This window comes from Micrasema longulum, unplaced genomic scaffold, assembly GCF_059751315.1.
Source record: "Micrasema longulum isolate JH-2025_06_02 unplaced genomic scaffold, ASM5975131v1 h1tg002038l, whole genome shotgun sequence".
Classification (NCBI taxonomy): Eukaryota; Metazoa; Arthropoda; class Insecta; order Trichoptera; family Brachycentridae; genus Micrasema; species Micrasema longulum.
Genome location: NW_028279206.1, coordinates 46,132 through 62,487, shown reverse-complemented (window position 1 = coordinate 62,487; position 16,356 = coordinate 46,132). Strand labels below are relative to the sequence as shown.

The 16,356-nt window shown below is 31.0% G+C and overlaps 1 pseudogene; it reads left to right on the top strand.

The window, feature by feature from the left end:
* The first annotated feature begins 12,292 nt into the window (after positions 1-12,292).
* On the top strand, positions 12,293-13,491 carry LOC148273213 (uncharacterized; annotated as a pseudogene).
* The last annotated feature ends 2,865 nt before the right edge of the window (positions 13,492-16,356 follow it).

Here is a 16,356-nt window from a genome sequence, read left to right as displayed (position 1 = left end):
TGGCGCAGCTTGCTCCGTGCGCCGCTAGATGCCACTGCGCGTCACGTGCACATAACACCCCTCGGAATCTACACGCGATACGCGACTAATACACTTCCAAACACCCTTACTCAAAACTGTGTATCACTACACTTCACTTCACTACACCCTGATGTTGAACTGCACCTGAAAACAAAAGAAAATATGAATTTCAGATCAATTGGATTGTGTAAAATTACTATGGGAAGCGGCAAATCAAAATGACATAAACAGACAACAAAGACAGCGAACTAAAAGTTATAGTCCTTAAAATATAACTTGATTAAATTAACAGCTGCCAAACTAATGTGACTAGTGATGGGAAAGTACTGATCACTGACCATTTACCGATCAAATCGATTTTATCAGTTTTTTCATGCAAACATGAATCTCTGTTTCCGAACATTAATATAAAAACGCAAAAACAAGCCTATTATGGTGTGTTTAAGTTAATTATTCGCCAAAAAATAAGACATTTACACTTTAACGACATCAAATGAATTATTTTTTGATTCAATCAATTTACATTCATCAATTTGTTCATCTCTAACATTTTTGCAAAATGACGTAACCTTGTAAGAACGTCGTTAATAATTAGCTTTATCTTCGTTTTTTTTGTTTCAAAGCTGATTTTATATAATTATGTCGATTTATAAGTCAAACGTTGTATGAAAAATTTAATTAACATGCCAGATACGAATGATTTTCCGTGTGATAATATTAATCACTTCTTAGACGTTACTACAAAGTTATGTCGTCACTTTTGCTGACAACTGTCATTCTAATCAAGGTATATTTAAAGGACTATAGTATATCGCTGCTTAAATTCGTAACTGCCACAAGTCTAAAACCCCGAAATTTCGTTTTATTGCAAAAATAAGATTCAAATCGGTCATATTTTTCTATAAGAAATATACTTTCATGGATTTTGCATTATAAATTAGCCAAATCGCACAGCAGCCCTTTCGGCATTTTTTATTTTGGTAGCTAACTTCAAAGCTTTATAAGCGATAGTTAACATAAAGCTCCATAATTAGACAGATACAGATTTAAAAAACGCATTTAATGTCGAAACTAAACATAAATTTAAAAATAAAATTTCAAATGTTATTTTTTTTATAATTTATAATTTACTATTTTAAAAAACAAGAATATGGTAGAAATATTAAAATGGAATCAAGTGAATTGTTATGTATGATATTTAAAAATGTACATATCTTTGCCGTAAAGATTATTAAAGGAGTTTTGGGACATTGTAAGCCTCCCTTTAAGTATACGTTTTCAGGCGTGAAATCTAAAGTACTTATCTCCGTATTGGAATATTATACGCAGGCTGGTTATTTAATATACTTTACACTTTTCTTAACAAATAAGGTATGCAAATTGAAAAAATCTTCCTATAAAGTACGTAAAGAAAAACGATTTTCAATGAAATTAATTTTCAAAATTCAGTAGTGGTAAGTTATAAAAATATAACTTAATGTGAGATCAGTGTGAACGGAGGTATTCTGAATCAGGTAGAAGAGTTTGTGTATTTGGGAAGTATGTTCACTAGGGATAAAGAGACCGAGAACGATATTGAAAGGAAAGAGAGTGCCGGAAACAGGATGAAAGGTGCACTGAAACTTTGGCAAACGAATATTTATCGCAAGAGGCAAAACTAGCAGTTCACAATGAAGTTCGAGTGCCAACTCTAATGTATAGGAGCGAAGTATGGAATTAGAAAAATAATGATGAAAGTAGGTTAAATGCCGTCAAAATACGATCCCTCGGGCGAATATGTGGTAAAACGATGTATGATAGGTGCACAAATGTCGAGATCCGTAAACTGTGTAAGGCTGAGACATGCATTATCGACAGAATCAAGTAAGGGGTGCTGCGTTGGTTTTGACATGTAGAGCGAACGGACAGCGAAAGAACGGCTAAAAGGATCTACGATGCGAATGTTGATGGATGCAGAAAACGAGAAAGACCGAGAAAGACATGGCTTGATCAAATCCATCAAATACTTGAAGATATAAAAATATAACTTACCACTACTGAATTTTCAATATTAATTTCATTAAAGATGTTTTTTTTACGTACTTTATATAAAGATTTTATTCATTAGCATACCTTATTTGTTAAGAAAAATGTAAAGTATATTAAATAACCACCCTGCGTATGCGTATAATATTCCAATACGGAGATACGTACTTTAGATTTCACGCCTGAAAACGTATACTTAAAGGGAGGCTTACAATGTCCCAAAACTCCTTTAATAATCTTTACGGCAAAGATATGTACATTTTTAAATATCATACATAACAATTCAATTGATTCCATTTTAATATTAATGAAAAAAAAGGCCAAACTACTTTTCATAAAAAAGAAAAGTAGTTTGGCCGCTTTTACACCTAACAATCTGTTCCGGTGTTCTTCATCAAAACCAGCTATAGATGCCTAGACTTCCAAATTACCTTCTCTTAAATGTTCTTCATCTCTGTTGTAATATGCTCCATTAGACATTTATAGTTTAGCTCTTCAATTGGAATGTTTAATTTGAAATTCATGAAGCTTAAAAACTTGTGTTGGACCTTTAGCACACTGTTTATATGGGTAACATAATGGGAAGACCAAACTGTTACGCGTAATATCTTATTTTCAACCTTAGTTTGAGGTAAATTCGACGTATTTTAATCAAAAATGTTAATGACTAACAAAAAATAATAAAAAAATGCCAAAATAGTAAAAAAAAAATAAAGATCTGAAAACTTGAATGTCAAATTTTTTTTAAATCTTAATAAAGTATAAAAATTTACATATCTCCCAAAATGTAAAACTTTCGTTAAGGGAAGTAAAGTCGAATAATTAGAAAATATTTTTTTCTGTATGCGAGTTCAGTTCCAGTCACCCTGTATAAACCTGTCCTAAAAAAAGTGTGCTAACAAATAGTCTTTAGACTTAATGGGTAACTTGTTAAAATATGTTTTTAAAAGTACCAAATAAACGCTATTCTGCAGCATTTAAACTGAAAAAAAAAACAAACAACCAAACGCACTTTCGCATTTATAATATCAAGTCATCATCATCATCGTCATTCCCTTTTAGTGCAGTGTAACGCAGTGGCGAATGGTGATTTTATTTACAGGTAAGTAAAAAAATATCATATATTTGTACCTACATTGAAGGTACATACTATAATGTAAGTAATATAAACAACAAATTGATATTTTTCTGTGGTTCGGTGTGATACAACAACTCTCATCCATGAAATCAACTCAAACCATGTAACTTCGTGATATATTATATTATATGGATATATTATCCATTACTTTAATAATAATTCATTAAAAATAAATAAAAAATACCACTACGTATTCAGTCGATATAAGGTATTCAATTGAAATGTAAACAGGCCGAATTGTTCTAGTAATTAATCGTGCTAAAAACGGCCGCGTTGAGCGCTATACGTCCTGCAATATGACGCATGAAAGTAATTATGGTCTTATGTCAAAAGTACTATCTCAAAGAAAAATAGTTCTTGAGAAACAATGTTTGAAATACTGTTTTCTAAATCAAGAATCTTCAAATAATTAGTGTAATCTGAAAGTTTAATCTTGGAGAAAAAACCCGCATTGGGGTTAAGACATTCAAAATATAGTATACTTATTTGTATAAAAAAATAAGCTGGAATAATCGGCTAGTTTCTTAGCTCACCGCAGGCGCTGGGCGCGCTTTATTAAAATGTATTTTTATATTAGGATAAAAATATTGTACAAACGGTGGAAATGATTTGAAATAAATGTTAATTATTTTTATGTTTTTCTGTAAATAAATTAACAATAAAACATTATTATGGTTAGTCAAATATAATGGTAAGCTGCGCATAATTGCTTCAATACACGATTTGCCCCTGGTGTAACGTGATCATTTTTGTTACCTGAAGGTAAGATGATTAGTCTTTCGCGTCAGGTGCCAGTCCAGGGACTATTAAATATTCTAGTGTAAAAACACCTGTTTAAATAAACATTCCATGTCAACCATGCCGCGAATCGAAGCCGCGACCACTACACGACAAAGCCGACTATCAAGTGAATCCGTAATTAATATTATCGTATCGGACACTATTTTACGCTTTTTACAACTATCACATTTTTAACAAATTTCACGATTTTTTATGTTTCATTTCAAAATGTCCAGCAAATATTAAAATAATTTAGAATCATTCTCTTTTGTACGCGTAATTTAATTAAGAATTTTTCGAGCAATTTTCAATTTTGGACAGAAAATAAGTATTTTTTTCAATATTTCCGCGAGATTTGGAGCGCGTTGGGAACCGTATTTACGTAATTTCTGACATTTTCCTATTTATCGATTGAGTATTATTTTTGGGTAAAATCAGGTGGACAGATCAAATCCATGAAGACAGAGTGCGATCAGGAACGGCAGGGTGTGCACGGCAGCATCAGTAGCTCAATCACAAATAACTATCGAAGTGCTAATAAGCGACGTGAAAACTATTTCTCACCATGATTGCTTATCGTATTCGCGATTACAATGGAACATCCGTAAACACCTAATATTAAATGTCGAAATATTTGCGTTTCGCGACGTATAATCCTGCTGCGCAATCACGTATTTGAATTTCGCTGGTGCAAATATGGAAAATATTCAAAAACTGCTATTTTTATTTATTTATTTATTGTTTATGATGCTATTTATTGCATTTAGCCGGCGCGGTGGTTAGCAAGCCAAATGTCAAGAAGAGCAGCCGCCATAGTAATTATAATTTAATTTTCACTGTTTGTCTAAGATACCCCGTACTATTTTGCAAATGCAATATATTGTATTCTTTTTTTATAGTTAACGCCAATCTTTCGCCAAACCGACACAAGCGTTGACTTAGATACTACACACGCGTTGACTTATGGCTGTGATAACTTAAGTATGTTCATTATTGTTCATTGTGATCGCTCAAATGCTGAGCATGTTATTTGTTATTTGTGTCGTGCTGTAAACGATTTTTTTTTTAATACGACAGCCTTTTGGTTCATATGATGGACACACTGATTTAACTAATTAAACGTCAAATGGAGTATAAAACTCTCTATAAAACGGAAAAAAACTAATGCGGTTTGGTCAATTGAACCTAATTAAGTGTTTTGAGTAATGTTTAAGGTCGTTATAATGTTTATTTATTTATTTATTAATGAAATCATACAGTCTTTATATAAAACAAGGTACAAAAGAACAATTTAAAAAAGTAAGACCAATTACAGATTTCACACTAATTTATTATGAATGCAGAAGGAGAGGGGAAAAATAATTTAATTCTAAGAAAGTAAAAATAAATATATTACATAAAAAGTTCATAAAAAGGAGAAGACATTGTAAAGCTACTCTACTTTCCTCCCTCTCTCTCTGCTTCCATGAACATTTCAATTTAATTGTAAAAAATCACAACTAACAATAAATTATTCGATGCAGGTAGTAAATATAGGTAAGTATAAATTAAGAGTTGAAATCAAATGTTTAAAATTAAAAGTAAAAGTTAAAATTAAAATGACCCGTCACAATAGATCTTCACAGGTTTTTAGTGACGTCATAAGCTTAAAACATAGCTCTGACCCCCCACCTCTAAGACTAAAAATAAGAACTTTGCTTTAATTTCCCGAGTTTAATCAAATTAAAATACCCATCCTGTATATAAAGGACGCACCAATTCGTATAAACGCGCAGTAAGACGCTCGAAAAAGCGAAATAACGTAAGTCTTTTTCAAAGAAACATATTTCGGAAAATATTTCTTATTTTTTTACAGCACGTATAACAAAACACGCTTTTTACTAGCCGGAAAAATGCTTACCTTTTAGCCCGGTTGTATATTCAAATATTATCACTATCTTCATTCCCCTTAGGGACCCAGTGGTGAATAGGGCACTGCATTGTTAAACCAAATGCAGCATTTTAAGTAAATAACAGCATTTATCGATACTATTCCTGGCCGATTACCTTTCGTTCCCATCCTTCCTTTGACCCATCCTTATAGTACTTACCTAACATCAAGATAGAAGATATTCAAAATTAGAAGATTCGGATTTAAAACAAAAACCTAACATTTTTGACTTCACATAAAATCGGATAAAAAGTGGTTGGAATCGTCGCGCGTCGTGGAAAATACTGTTACTTTTTATAGTTCATTTTGTCATCCAGTCCCCGAAATTGAAGAACATTCAGATCATATTAAAGGTAGGTATCCATTCCATGTTCATTATTTTATTAATGATTATGATAAAATTATAAATAAACTTATCAATGAAACTTCTTGGTATAGTTTTACTTTTTATTATTTTGACCAACGAGCGCTTTCGCCTAAGTAGGCCTCTTCAAGACTGGTGAATTGTTTACAACATTTACAGTTTTTATACTATTCTTAACATATTTTGGAGATAAGATCAAATAAGTATTTTAACAGGGGACAGAAACATATACTCGTATATTTAGAACTAGTTTGCTAAACAGTCCATTTTTGGGAGTTTTTGTACTAATAAAAAGTAAAACTAAACCAAGAAGTTTCATTGATAAGTTTATTTATAATTTTATCATAATCATTAACTATGGAGTTTTATCAAGAAATATCAACAAAAAACATCAATATTATTTTATTATTATTGATATAGTAAAGTTTTTAAATGTCAGTGTAGTGGCTACATCCATAAATAAAAAGGAAATGTTATTAAATGTACCAACCTTTTGTTTAATCATTTTTTTGTAAACTACGTATTTGAATATGAATGAATATTGTGGATAAAAAAAACAATTTATCCACAATATTCATATTGATTTGAAAGTACAAAAAGTTATTCTAAATCCATTTCAGAATAAAAATAAATCATAGATTTTCATCTGTTGATGGCCTAGTAGTACCAAAATTTAAAAATAAATATGGACAACGTACGTTGGATTATATTGTTCCAAAAATATTTAATATGTTGCCACTTGACATGAAAACATGTCATAGTAAAAATAAAATTATGTTTCTATTACGTAAATGGTTAGTGGACAAAACGTTCCTATATTGATTTATTATTTATATAAAACATTTTTTTTTTTTTATCTCTCATTGAATACATTTTTGTTATTTTCTTAGGTCAACCTTTTCTTTTATTTCTTTCTTATTTCATTTACATTTTTTAGATCTTCATTTTAATTTTAATATGTACTTTTATTTTCTTATTATTATTATTTTTTCTTTAGATATAAATTGAAATATCGATTTACTTTACTTAGTTTAATTAATTTTTTTATCTTGTTTTTATTACATTTATGAGCACACACTATTCATATATGTGTTTATGATTTTTTTTTCTTATATTTTAAATATATTCAAGTAAATTACTATTCTTTAATTTTATTTGTATTATTTTACTCTATTTTCTTACTTTAAAAAAATATATATAAATATTTTTCTTTAAACTATTTTTTATGTTTATTATTTTATACGTATACAATATTATGTCTGTACTCTTCTTATTTGATTATTAATTAAAACTAATGTCAGAGCACCCGATGACAAACTATTATTGAATAATTTATTGGGACAAAATATATCTTAATACTTTGTTTTATTTATAATTTATTAATATTGTAATAATGTGTATTTTTTATTGAATACAGACTCTATGAAAAAAAAAGTTATCGCAATTCGTAGAATGTGATATTTCCCTTTGGTTTAAATATTTTTTTGAAAAGGGGGGGATTCGGATTAAGGAAGACGTTAAAAATACGTCCCACACTAAAGACATACAAACTGCCTTTCGGTTGTAGACATGTTGTATTTGTATTTGTCTCCCCCGAGGGAAAACAAGAATAAATGATACCAATCACTGTGTAAAAAAGCGTGCTTTCAATGTTTTCCTTTAAGATGCCAAAATACTTTCGTAGCAATTTGTCAAACGAAAGTAAAAAATTGTCTTTACTGGTGATTATTTGTCTTAGTACCAGAGGCGGTTCCTTAGTATGTGCATTAGTGCAGTGCACTGCCAAGCAAAAATATGTGGAAACAAATTAGTAATTGTATTAATAGTAAAAATATGTTATAGGTACAAAGAAACAGGGATTCGTTGCAATATTATACTCGTAAACATCATAATATTCAATACTAGCGCCAAAAGATCTAGCGAGATCGACTCTAGCGGACGATTTTCTCATCTTGTCTACGCATGCGCAATCGTCCCTGTGCATGTTCTGTTTTGCATAATTCTTTACCCTGAATTTGTATGAAATATGTAATTTCTCCTAAGATCGTCATTTGAGCGATATAGACAACGCTTTATACCGCTGAATCGTGCGTTAGAGGGAGAAGATAATATACATACTCCGGGCATTGTCAACGCATGCGCAGAATTGAAGTTTGAAGTTTGTTTGCAATGTCACTTTAAACATGCGTAATGACATGATATTAGAAAGAATTTAGTTGATTTAGTATCCTATAACGTGCGTTTAATGTTAGGCGAATTTAGCGTTCCTGGTTCCGATGCGCGGGCTGTCATTTGTCATACTATTGCTCGTTTATCACGTCAGACCTGTCATATTGTTGAATATTATTAAACTTAATGTACAAGTAGACAAAATGTGAGGAAATGCACTGCCAATGTTTTCGGTCAGGAGCCGCCAGTGCTTAGAACAAAATATGAGCGTAGTTATGCTGAAAGCGGCCAGTCTACGTTTTAGAAAAACCGATATATTGGTGTTATCGGGTTCAGTAAGGTCGAATTTATGTTCCGCTAATAACAGCTAGGCCGCTTTCATACAAAAAAAACAGTAATAAACACCTTCTAAAAATAGTGTTGATCACAAAAACGGCATTTATCAATTTGCAGAAAACACCTACAGCACTAGAAAAATCTTACGGTACAGATTTTTTTTTTTTTTTAAATAAACAGCACTTAGTGCTTTTTACATATTAGTTACAAATACAATTAAATAAACATACATGAAGGCATAATTATAAGTAATATTATTTGAAATGCATGAATAAATAAATTTAATTACCATTCACCATCTTTGAAAAAGTTCAAAAGGTTTGTTCTATAGGAACAATACCCTACACTAAATATATCAGATACGTGGGAATAACTATTGCCGAGTTCATGAAGTCTATTTAATACGGCATTACAAGTTTACACTGTCCGTGAATTGTTGCAACAAAACGGTGGCACCTGTCTAGTCATTCTTTCAGGCACCCTGAAGTTGATGAGAGATAATAGTTCAGGGCAATCCCATATTGAGCATAAAAAAATGTACAAACTAAAAATAAAATATTATAGCTTAAAGGATACATAAAAATAATATACAATTGAAAACGAATTAACTTTTTTATTGTTTCCAGGTGTTTAAAGCGTAAAAAAAAACACAATTTTTTCTCCTGTGAAGTTGCGTTTTTGGATTTCGTATAGTTAACCTTTCGCATACAGAAATAAACACCTAGGCTGTAACGGCCAAAGGGGTTCTACGTCTCTGGTAAAATGCTCAGAAATCAATAAAAGCAGGAAATAACAAAGTACCTATCCCTAAAACTGAAAAATGATCAAAGATTATTGCTCACGAGCGTACATATAAGCTTTAATAGGCCCTTAGGAATTGTGCAAAAATACATTTGTTCAGTAATATTGTCAATTCTTTACAGGCGTGTTTGCTTTACCCCTCTATCGCTCCTCGTATATAGAAGTGTACCTGTAATGTAAATAATCGCCACCTGCTCTATTGTAGCGACGTTGTTAGAAATTTATCGACAATCGTCCACTTATATAATTAAAATAATGATGTGCTGATCCTCGATTAGCCGGCGAGCCCGGTTAAGTAAATTGTGATATTTCTTAGAACGGATATTGTAGAACCAGGTATGAAGAATGTTTGTAATGGTGGATTTTTATAAGCTGGCGCGTGCGCTATACTTACACATACGCATTGTGTAGTATCCGTGAATAAGCCCATGGTTTGACATCACACGGCATACGCATTATTTATTTATTTTGTTCATTAACGCCCAAAAGGCATTTACAAAAAATATAAATAAAATACATGCTTACATATAAATAATACAGAATATACAGAAAAAATATGTGAAATTAGTTAAAAAGGATATAATAAAAAGTTTTACAGAGTAAAAAAAAACAATAATAACAAAGGTATGCAAGAAAAAACAGTGAGCATATGAACAAAAAATGCAAAGATATAAGCTTATGAAATAAATTCTGTAAAGCAAACAATAAATAAAGAGTTACGGTAAGCAAGAAAGACAAATTTAAGTTAAATTAATAAACAAGCGAGCATATATTATCGCGAAAAAAGAAGAAATAAAAATATGTATCTATGAAATGCGTATTTGCCAATACTACAATGCAATTTGATATAATTTATGGAATAGAATTGTCAATAATAGTTTGACGAGCAGCTACAAATAAACTTGATATTGTGGACTTATAAGATAATAAAGAATTGGACAGAATGTCTGCAGCCGTTCCATAAGTGTTACCTAACATATGCAGTCTCGGTATCAATGAATTGTTTTGTTGGTTGGAAGAAGTACTGGGGCAATGAAACAATAAAGTACTCCTAGTGTTGAAAGCAAGTACTCTAAAATTAATCAATTCAAGTATTTTTGGTACGTCAAAAAGAGAGTTCACAATTTTATACAGTACAATGAGATCATTAATAGTTCTTCTTTCAGAAAGTGTTGTGAGGTTGAGCAGTGTTAATAAATAGTCATAATTCACATTATGTATTGGAATGTTTTATTTGTAGTTTATATATCGTAGAAATTTATGTTGAACGTTTTCTATATTATAAACACGAACATTATAGCAGGGTGACCATATTGATGAATTAAAATCTAAATTACTTCTTACAAATTACTTATTATAAAAATAATCTCTGTCTCTCTCGCGCTCAGACGCGCTTATGAGCGTGACATAGACAACTATTGCTTTATAAGTTGCTTATTTTATTTATTTATTTTTTATTTTCTTTTATTCAGGAAACATACAGTACAGTTACAAAGTTTAATATTTTACACAATTGGACTTAATTCTAATGGACCAGTGAAGTTTCCATATTAAAAATGGTATGGTAATACAATATACACGGAGTGCTTCTGCGTTTGTCTGAATTTCACTGCGATTCTAAATAGTAAAAATATAATAATATGAACGGGTTTTAAATTATGGATTAAAAACACTGGTTTATAAATATGCAGCTATTTTCATTTGATCGAATCATGAATAGGTCGATTATGTAGTGATGGCGCTTTTTCAAAACATACAGAAATACATTTTTAATGTACAGAATACTAATTTAAAAAATCTCTTTTGGATAAGAGCCGAAAAAAAACAATTACAAAAAAAAATGACATGTATTTAAGAGTACTTATTTTTAAACAAGCATATTTTTGTTTAATATTTTGTATTCATCATAATAATAATTAATAGAGTGTAATTAAAATGCAACAAATTATTTCGGAAAAAAATATTTATACACACTTATTGATAAACAATAAATCTTGTTATTTATATACTTAAACGATCTTCACAACTTCGCATTCTAGTTCTGGAGTAATTGAAAGAAAAAAAAACATTTTTTTCAAATTTAAATTGCCCCTTGTTCTTGGAAGGACTATAATTAGTGAAATTCAACATTTTAAAAAATAATTTGAAAATTTAAAAATAATGAAACAAAGTTTTTTAATAAATTAATATTATATTTTTTTAACCCATTGCATTTTTTATATATAAAAACCCTCTAATCCAACACCGAATTAAAAAAAAAAAAGGTTGCACATTTGGTTAAAATTGAATACAACGTTTATTAAAATCAACAACCTGTAGATTTTAAATGCGTTAGTGTGAGTTTTCTGAACGCACCAGCTTAAGTTAAACCACAAGTAATGTGCGGTTGACACAAAATATTATGATTTATTATATAAATAAAACACGAGTGATACTTTAATCCACAAATTTGGAATATCCAGTGACCGGTTTCATCGCTTTCGCGACATCTTCGAGACTGGTATCTTTATTAAAAAGTTAAATGTATTTATACAGAACAGAGGTGTTTAATTTACTTACATATAACTTTGAATTATGTATTCTCACCTCTGTTCTTTATAAATACATTTAACTTTTTAATAAAGATACCAGTCTCGAAGATGTCGCGAAAGCGATGAAACCGGTCACTGGATATTCTAAATTTGTGGATTAAAGTATCACTCGTGTTTTATTTATATAATAAATTACAATGAACTTCCATCAAGAATTTTCACTTACAAACTTAAATGTTTCAAAATATTATGGTTTGAGTATTCAAAGAAACGTAAATTGTGATGAAAATGTGAAAAAAAAATTACGGCTACTTGTAATCATATTTTTGCTAGCTGTTCCTAGATATTGCAATAAATATGGCAAAAGGACACTGCAATACAGTATACCTAAAATGTTAAACATGTTACCAAACAATATTAAAAATACTGAGTTAAATACAGGAGTGAGACGTATGCTCAAATTATTGTTAATCGAAAATAGTTTTTTGTATTGGTAATAGTTTTTAATTTTTAATAATGTAATAAAATATGAAATGTTCTTCAATTAAAATTATTTTTAATGTAGGTAAGTATGAATATTCGAAGTAATTTATAAGAACCTACTGACGAGTTGTATGTATACAACTCAGCAGAACTTTTATGTTAATATTTTTAAAAATTAAATAATAATTCCACGTGTGTGGGGTCCGATCGCTAGGCATTTTATATATCCAAAGTTTTTGGCAAACTCGTTGACTGGAAGCGTGGCGTCTTCTGTAATCCGACTACTCGGTGGTCGGGTGAGGTGGATGGTCTGAGGCCGGGGGTCCAGCGACTGAGTTCTGCGGACAGAATAGGCCCGTACAAAGGATAGACAACAATCAATCATTTCTAGAGTAATAATATATGGATATTTACTTTCAGACATTTTTTTAAGCCGTGGAAACTGCCCGACTGGAACTGCAGAAAGTTATCGCATTAAAAAAAGATCCAAAACTATCAGATCTTACAGCATTACTTGGCAACGAGATTAAGCGGAATCTCCTACCAATTTATAAATATTTATCTAGAGATGATTTACTTTAAAGATTCTTGGGTGGCCGTACCCAAAATGCTGAAAAAAGTTTCAATGCAACAGTTTGGCGATTATATCCAAAGCCTTACATTCTGAACTAAAAATCATTGAAATCTCAGCCAAAATTGCTGCAGGGATATTATTTGATAAGGCTATGCCTCCATTTTGAGAGTTATTAGTAATTTAAATAAAATTGTTGGCACCTACTCAAAAATTTTCGCCGAAAACATCGATGAGGCGCGAGAAGCGAGGCAGAATAGAGCGAATCTTTCTGTGACAAAAGCAGCTGGTACAGCCCAAAAACAGCAGCTTATTTTTGTTCTTTTCTACATCCGCTCCTAAGTGGAGCATGTGAACATCGCCAGTTGCCTCCAGGAGACCCTATCACCATCCAGCATTTTCGCCTCTTCTCACGTCAATCCAGCGCCCCTTTATTCCGCCGAATAAAGTCGAAAGATCGTCATTGACGGCCTTCCAAGACGGCGTGAGCAACTTGGGTTGAGGTTCTCCTGAGACATGCGCAGCACGTGACTTAGCCAGGCCCACCGCCGCATCCTCAAGAAGCTCAGTCAGTAATCAAGCTATATATTTTATTTCAGATCAATAGAAAAAAAAAATGCAGCACTTTTCGATGTCACGCAAAAGACGTCTAAAGTAGTACGCTATAACGCCACCATTTCGTTTGGTAAAAAAAAAAGTGTTTTTTTTACACTTATGTACAACATAAAATCATAAAACTAAGAATAGTCCATAAGGAGCGTAGAATCATATTTGAATACATCAAACTGTGTCCAAATCCCCCCCTACTTTGCCCCACTTTTTTTTAATTTTTTTTTTTATTTATTAATAAAACATATAAGACATGAATATCATGATATTATATTCCCAGGAGTTGTACGAGAAAACTCATTTGGGACGGTACATAAAAAAATAGTACATTTCTTGTAACAATACATAGTATACATTTAAACAATAAAAATTTAAACAAATTTTAACAATCTATGAACTTAATATTAAAAAAACGAAAGAAAACATTTAAACAATCTGTGAACTTAATATTAAAGAAGAAAATAAAAACATTCAAACAATCTGTGAACTTAATATTAAAAAAGAAAAGAAAAACATTTAAAAATTTTCAACTTTCGTCGCGCACATTCGTAAAGTCGCCACATTATGTTGCCAGATAAGAAAAAAATAATCATAACACAAATGTAAGGTAAAAAAAAGCAATTTGTTAATTTCTCTAAAATTTTACTGTGCACACGGAAACATCAATTGGCTTAACCTAGTAAATAAGTAAATGGTCATTTATTAAGAGTAATAGAATTAATGAACTTTGAACTTAAAATATAAAACAAATTTGATTTTACATAAAACGGTCATTTTTATATCATGTTAAATAATATTTGATGTTTTAAAGATAACTTCCACCATGGCGCTGTTTAATCCGAGATCCAATTTTCATTAGTTTTCTCATTAGATGAGCAAAGTAGGGTAAAGAAAATTACTACCTTGGCCTTGAAATGCCCATTTCGTTTTTTTTTTAATCTGACAGATGGAAAATAATTCATTTTTTAAGTAATGCATTTGCTACTACACATGAAATGTGATCTCATCCTGCTCCTTAAAGATCTCAGCAGTATTTCTACACTTTAAAACGACGCAACACGGCATAGTTGAATTCAGATCGGGAGTTGCGTACTGAACGACATCTACAAAGAAACTAATGAGTCAAAACGTAAAACTACTATTTTAAGAGTAGTTTAGTCGCTTTCTGTTTGATGCGCGTATGCGGTTTCTGGACTATTCTTAATTAAATGCATAAAACAATGTTTCAATTATTAAATTATGGGTTTATTTTATCGCGTATAACGTACATTAAAAATAATTTTAATCGACTTTTAGGGTCAGCTCCTCTGATATCGTTTCATTGTAATAAGGGTCCAGGAAGTTACCTGAGAGTATATCGGCTCGCGTGCCATTCGCAGATTGAACGATTAGGAAAAAGTAATTCAAACATGAAGTTTCACATCCTTTCAAAATTATGCCATAAATTTTATGCTGGACTTAAATACCGAGTCAGTAATTTGGTGAGAGAGCTAATAATGTTTTTTGTTTTCCTAATCCTGTGTAATTCTGATCTTATTTCAGTTTTTTTTTTAAATTTAAAAATGAACAAAAAAGATTGAGAAAAGGACAAACTTTATACGTCATTCGAAATTAAAAAAAATCCCTCTCTGTTGAAATAAATTTAAATATGAACAACTCCCTAGGGAGGAAATCCAAGCATTTAGACATAATCAAACATTGTTTTATTACTACCTGGTAAAAGAAAAAGTATAAAAATTGTTCTCAGGCATTGCCTAGTAGGTGATTTGGTTCAGCCGGATGAATCTCACCCACGTGATAAAGGTTTCAGCTCTTTTACTTCACAAAAGTCAACAGATGGAAGAGTTTAGGAAATGTGGATGTTCAAACATGGGCAGAATGGTGTATGTTACACAGTGTGTACAGTGGCCAATTAAACGAGTCAATGACAGGTCATAAGCCCTGTAAATGCCTAGACTTCCATATTTCCTTCTCAGAAAATTTTTCCCTCTCTGTTGAAATAAATTTAAATATGAAAAACTCCCTAGGGTGGAAATCCAGCCAATCTGCAAGCATTTGGACATAATCAAACATTGTTGGAAAACTGTATATGTTATGAAATGTATAAATAAATAAATATAATTACCATTACCATCTTTGAAAGGTTTGTTCTATAGAAACAATAACATTTACCAAATATATCCTATACGTGGGAATAACTATTGCCGAGTTTATGCGTTTATTATTTTATTTGATTACAAGCTTTAAAATTGAATATCAAATATACGAAAGTAAAAATAAGATATTATTCAGTCCTTATTCAATAAAATATACACATTATTACAATATTAATACGTTAGTCAAAATCTGCTATTTATAAAATCTTCCAAGAGCAACTTTGGATTTAATGCCCCAATGTGCAGAATGTGTAGATTAGTCAATATATATATATATTCCGGCTTTTCGTAGATCTCTTCGCGACTAAACAGTGTGGGATGAGTTGGATTGGCATGGTTTAGCTCAAAGTTTTTGGTCTTTCTTTTTTTTAATATACAGTGGTGCCTCGCATAACGAACGCCTCGCACAGCGAACGCTGCACACAACGAACTTCCTTTTCGT